The sequence below is a fragment of the Suncus etruscus genome, chromosome 12 (assembly GCF_024139225.1).
Source record: "Suncus etruscus isolate mSunEtr1 chromosome 12, mSunEtr1.pri.cur, whole genome shotgun sequence".
Classification (NCBI taxonomy): Eukaryota; Metazoa; Chordata; class Mammalia; order Eulipotyphla; family Soricidae; genus Suncus; species Suncus etruscus.
In genome coordinates, this window is record NC_064859.1 from 83,943,220 (window position 1) to 83,949,792 (window position 6,573).

The 6,573-nt window shown below is 35.7% G+C and overlaps 1 non-coding gene across 1 annotated transcript; it reads right to left on the reverse strand.

The window, feature by feature from the left end:
• Positions 1-6,226: 6,226 nt before the first annotated feature.
• On the reverse strand, positions 6,227-6,359 carry LOC126025434 (small nucleolar RNA SNORA51). Its single transcript, XR_007501438.1, has one exon. It is a non-coding gene; the product is annotated as a small nucleolar RNA SNORA51 (small nucleolar RNA).
• Positions 6,360-6,573: the final 214 nt, after the last annotated feature.

The window sequence follows — 6,573 nt, forward strand, 5'->3', positions numbered from 1 at the left end:
TTGAAGAATTGCTGCCTCATTTTGAAGTGCCTTCTTTTGTTTTTCCAGAGAAATCTGCAGTTCCCATTGGTTTCTACTGAAAATTCAACATGAATGGTAATGTATCCCCATATCTCTTGTCCTACTGAATTCCCAATTTTGTTTATGGCACCAATGTGATTAATAACTACTAAATTCTCTAATATAAGGATAAAAATTCATATAGTTCTTATTTTACAGAAGCTTAAATCAGAGGATTTTCTAGGTGATTCCACATAATATCATTTTCCCCAAGTGTCTGGAAATATGCAGAGGGAATTTCTAGTTAGTCTTTTATTATCAAGTAAGCAACACATGTTGATTATGTATGTTCATTTCTAGATGTACCTATGCAGAATTTTATACTAGAATCATTATGGCTATGAACTGGATCAAATAAAGCAAACTAAGGTCACTGCCAACAAATTAATAATATCTACTAAATTTGAGGATTTTAATTTAAATCATTCTTTTAAATCATTCAAAGATTTTTATTTTTGACTCCTTTTCCATTTCATCCCTTCTGCTCCTTTTCTTCCCTCCTATCATACTTCTCATTCTTAGTATTTTATATCCACATAAAATATGATCGATTTTACATATTAGGTAATAAAACCCTGCAAGTCAGTACTGTTCAAAAACAAAATTTTTCTCACAAACTCATATCTCTCTTGAGGATGAGATATAATCCTTATATTTTCCCATTTTTTATAGAAGTCAGCTGAAACTACAGTTTATATTTACTTCAACTTTATAAATATAGATTCTATAAGATTGCTTCATGGTACTACCCAAATGAATTCTTTCCAAAGAATAATGAATGCAAAGTTGAAGGAGATGCTCATTCTTGGAATAGTACAACTTTAAGGTATCAATAGGAAGAATCTCAGTAATATTTTTCCTAAGAAATTTTGTCCTCTTGCCTCACCCTGGCCCTGGTCTGCACAAAATAATTACTATAAACAAAAAATTTTCCTCAAATTACACAGAAATTAAACCAATCAGTGAATTATTTATAAATACCTACTGCATGTCTTCTATTGTGTGTGAGGAAATAGGAAAATATCTCTATTTTAAATTGCTTGAGACTAAACTGAAGGAAAGTTTTGTCCTGCTAAAAAGATAAGACATACACAAGGGAAATGTTAGACTAATTGTTTTCAACTCTAGAAGAAATCATGGTCATATAAGGTCACAGGTGGTAGACTCCTTATTTTGGAAGTGATGAAATTAATGGAAAAAAAAACCTGTTATATAATACATATATAGTGGGTGGAACAGATCCCTACTAGGGAGACTCTGGAACTCTGAGAAAAGACTGATTTTTGCTGGCTGCAAGAGGTCATTTATGTGTTTAGGGAACAAAGTGCAGAAAGCTCTGTGATAGATTATGCATCATTTTTGTTGAGGGGGTTAAGTTGATAGATGAATGGTAGGCCCATCCAAAATAAGAACATTGATTTAGATGGGAGGCATTTAGTTTAAAATTCATGTGAGTGATTACTGCTTTGGAGTAGTTTTGATCTGTTACAGGGAAATTGAAATTGGAAGAAAGGAAACAGTAGAGGCTAAACTGTTCATATCAGCCATTTTATTTATACCATTTTGTCATATTCCCATTTCTCCTGAAGTTGGCTCCACAATGCACTTAGCAGTTGCAGTTGGCTCTGAAATCCAATTGTCTGACCCACATAGCTGGCTACTCTATCATATGCTGCCTTGATCTCTTAGCAACTTGAATGGTGACTCTGGTCTGCAAGAGTCAATCATAAAACTTTCAAGGCCAGGGCTCAGAGTTCATTCTAGGATGTTTTATCTCTGTAGAGTCTGGCAACAACTGGGTACACAGAACACAGTTAACAGGGTTTCACAGCTGTCTGTTGTTGGAGAAAGACATGGAGAGAAATTGAACATGATTACCCAATATGGAAAGGCTGCATTTGTACTTTGCAATGTTTGGACTTAAATGAAAAAGATTTCCAATGGCTAGTTTCATTTGTAATCTTTACATGAGTCAGAAATCTCCACCTCTAAAGGTTATCTTTATCATTATCTTTCCTTTGAAAGGGCTGAGCACACTGTTTTCAACAGGAGCTGCAGTAATGGACAGGAATTGGTTTTCTATGACAGTGATAGTTGCTTAGAAAGAGGGCCTTACACAAACACGGACTTCTGTAAAAGTTTTTGGCCTAAGGTCAAACCAGAACGAACAATGTAAGATCAACATGTCGTTTGATATACAGACATCTGAGCTAGGGATGCTGAGGCCCCAAACAGTTTACCAAAGAGGTAGAATTATGTAACCCTGCCACTCAACAGGGATTCTGTCCAATTCAAGGTATCTTGGGACTAAATAGTACACTTAGCAACAAAACAAACTGAATATGTGCCCTCTTCGCATTGTTAAATGGAACTTCTCCCCATACCGATGCATGAATCAATAAAAGTACAATAAAGCGATGCCTCAATTCTTTACCATCATGAGGGAATGGACAATTTTATAGATTTTTTAATAAATAAATATTCCAAATAACTAAGTACTATAATTTTAAATTACAAAACTTTTTTTAAGTATAAAACCCATCTAACATTCCTTATTCTCTAAAGCACCAAGCTCAGAATATACTTCAACCTTTGATATGTTTAGACAAAAAAAAATGCACAAAAGGAATGACCAAACACAAGCTACATCTGATCGTTTGTGCTGATAACTAACCAATAAAAACAAATGGCTCCCAGACTTATTCTTGTATTTTTAGAGGACTTATTTGTGGACTGAAGTGATAGTTCAGATTTGTCTGAGAGAAGCTGGCACGTTGTTGCAGCTTACTGTATAGGTATCAGTCATTTATTTCAGCTTTGTTATGCCTCCTAATAATAAGATAATTAGAAAATAAAATAGCTATAACTACATTTAATCTTTAAAGAGACTGTAAAATTTCCAAGAAGTGCCAAAACACTACTCTCTACCAATCTGGAGCATAAGTCTAGAAAAGAGAATTGTATGTGAGGGCGATCTGGCTGCGACATCTGTCACCTCATTGAACACCAGGGTTGATTCGGCTGATCTGGCTGGCTAGGCGGGTGTTCCTTCCTCCCTCACCGCTCCATGTGTGTCCCTCCCGAAGCTGTTCACTTGGTCAAAGAGGATGGCCTTCCCCAAATAGAAAGGAGAATTACTAAATATCTGAGGGAGAAAAGCCCTCTTTAATTTCTATAATACACACTTATAACTATAATTTCTATAATATATATATATAATTTCTATAATACACACTCATAACTTCCTATCATCTTTATTTATACCATGTACACACACTTGACCACTTTTCACCCTTTAATTGTCCCTTCCCTGGCCTGTTACCACTCCACTTCCACAGGTGTAGCAGAAGAAACAATTGGTGTCAGGTCATCAATTCAGTCCACATGTACATGCAGACAACATTTTCCATACTATGCTGGGCCACAAAGTCCATGTCATAGATACTGACTTGAAGGTCCATTATATATTCCCCAAGTAGAAAGGCATGGCTTGAACTAAGCTTGTGCATTGATTCTTTCTTTCTTGCCATTGCCAAAGTTAGAAAAACTGCCCTTACTTTGCTCATTTAATTCATCTCATTCTGGGTCCATAATAAACTTCGAGAGAACAGATTCAATAGAGGTACCAGATACAAACATCCTTATAATCTCATCAACATAAGAAAAAACTGCTTTTTTTATGTCATGGCATTTTGGGATTTTTTTAAAAATTACTCATTTCTTTCATTGTTACAATTTACTAATTTGAGGTATTATTTTACTGTCTGAAATTAACTGTTTTTTATTTGGCTTCAGCTTGTTTTTACCATAGAGGTCAGAAAAATCTGCTAAAGTGAGTCAAATTATATGTTCTTCATCTCAAAACTGTCCAATCATGTTAATGCCCTCCTTGATCCTACACAAAATGGTCTCATTTGCTATTGCTGTTCTACTTCTGCAATCTTTGTGAGATCCTGTCTCCTTGCCCTTCTTTCAGCATGCGGTGGTAGATCATCTCCTTTTTCATTTTGTTACTCTGTTCTCCAAGTTATTTTGTGTGCATCCAAAATAAAAAAAAAACGACAAATTAAGATTGTGAGACACTAATTTGACCAATAATTATACTCCTTATGTAAAATACATGAGTAACGGAAAATATCCTTTAACTAGGAGAAAAACAAAATGCCACATAATCTTTTGCCAACAATAACTAGACACAAATACTTATAACCTGACCCCAAGTTTGATTACATGTTAGTCAGCTGTTGTCTTTTATATCCTATACTGAAATCGCTTTAAATGTCAAGACAAGCCCAACTACTCTTTGAACTATTAAGATTATGATTGATAAACTCCCAAGATTTCCAATACCCATTTATTTAACAGCATTTTACTTTTTGCCTTTTAAGTTATGTGACAATATTTTAGGTTCATAATTTTCTCTAAAATATAAAATGTTGGGCTGGAGAGATCATTCAGTAGGTAAGGCATCTTTTCCTGCATATTCCTGACACAGATTTTAATCTCCAGCACCTCATGTTGTTCCCTGAGCATTGCTAGGAGTGATTCCTGGAGTAGAGCTAGGAGTAAGTACTGAGCACCATTGGGCATGTCCCACATCTACCCTCCCCTCACACCAAAAAATAAAAGAAATGTAAAGATATTGAGATTCTGGAACATTAAGGTCTGCCTTACATTTATTTAAATGTTTCATATTTTTATAATGAACACATTTTCATTTTCTTGTCTGGGGCATCGTAAGCACTGTAGTATTACCACTTTACTATATTTGTTGTTAAAGGTTAATTTTCATCAATTATTTTTAGCCCTTAGCTTTGTATTAGAAAACTACTGATTGCTTTTTTATTAAATCAGTTTTATTGCGGCCAATGTATTTCAGGTACATAGTGAAAGCGAATTAGGGCCATTAACACCATCATTGTTGATGTCTCTTCACCATTGTTTCCAGCATGTCTCCCACCTCTCTACCCTTAGCCCCCTGGAGTGCTAGCACAACAGGTAGGTCCCTTTTGTGTATAGCTTGTTGTAGTTTGGGTATCTTATTTCTATTGTCATTTATTTTGGTTCAGGTATTTAGGTTTGACCATTTTTTATTTCCACTCAATGCTCCTAAGACCACTTGGCCCCTGGGTCTCATCTACTTATTTTACCTTAGTTTGTAGGAAGACATAGAACTATGAGGCAGAACAAGGAAGGAAGGAAAGGAAGGAAGGAAATAAAGAAGAAAGGAAGGAAGGCAGGAAGAAAATAAAGAAGGAAGGAAGGAAGGCAGGAAGGAAAGGAAGGAAGGAAGGCAGGAAGGAGGAATGAAGGAAAGGAAGGAAGGGAGGGAGGAAGGAAGGTAGGAAGGAAGGAAGGAAGGAAGGAAGGAAGGAAGGAAGGAAGGAAGGAAGGAAGGAAGGAAGGAAGGAAGGAGGGAAGGAAGGAAGGTAGGAAGGAAGGAAGGAAGGAAGGAAAAAATGTAAAAAACTGGGTAGCAGTCCCTGTGTAGAAGCTATAAATACAAATAAAATTAAAAGAAAAAAGAAAGAAAATAATAATAAAATCAAATAAATGACAAAAATATATTTAAAAATTTTAAAAATGGGGGGGGCAGATGTGTACTGCTTGCTTTTAAGGTCTTGGCCATTAAATTATTCTTCAGTTTATTCCTTACATTGAGATTCTTTACATTTTAAAATGACCATTCTTAGAAAATTCTTGGTGCCATTCCTAGTAGTGGGTGTGTGCCTCCAGGGTTTTTTTCCGACAATTCATGGCGGGGGAAGGTCTTACAATGTTGGGAATTAATATAAGCCATGCATTATGGTCTTGTACCAGCAAAGCATCTGCCCCTGACACCTCTCCAATTTCCTCAGCCATAAAATTATGTTGTTAACTTTTGAATGCTTTAAAGTTTTGGTCCTATTATTGAAATTTTCTTGTGTAAACAATTCTTCTGTCATAGTTACCAACTACATTGTGTATCAATACTGACAGTTTTACTAAAAAGAGTTTATCCATGAGTATATATATATTCTTTTTCATCCCTTCTGGTCATTGTTCTTTGATGGTTTTCTTGGCATATTCATGGTTCTCTTCATGTATCAGGTGATGCCTGGCATCACCTTCTTTCTTTAGGTTGAGATGTTTGATTGTGTGCACTAACATTTCTTCTTTTTTTTTTTTCTGTCCCCCTGTTCACAATACAGACCAGGCAAAGGGCCTGGGCTGAGGTGTATATGGGGTGCATTTAATGTACCTCCTCTTTCTATATAGTCAGTGTAAAGAACACAGCCTGTGGTAAGCATTGGGAGGCCTTATCTTTTCTTTTTTTATATTTATATATACACACACATACCGGTATATATATAAAAGAAACCTTCACCAGCGCAACATTCTCATTACCAATATCCCAAATGTCAATCCTCCCCACCCCACACGGGCCTTTACTCTAGACAGGATTTCTACTACATTTCTTTTAAGTGCAGCTAGCATCTGATATTGTGGAGGAGAGGGAAAAAGGAAGGGAAG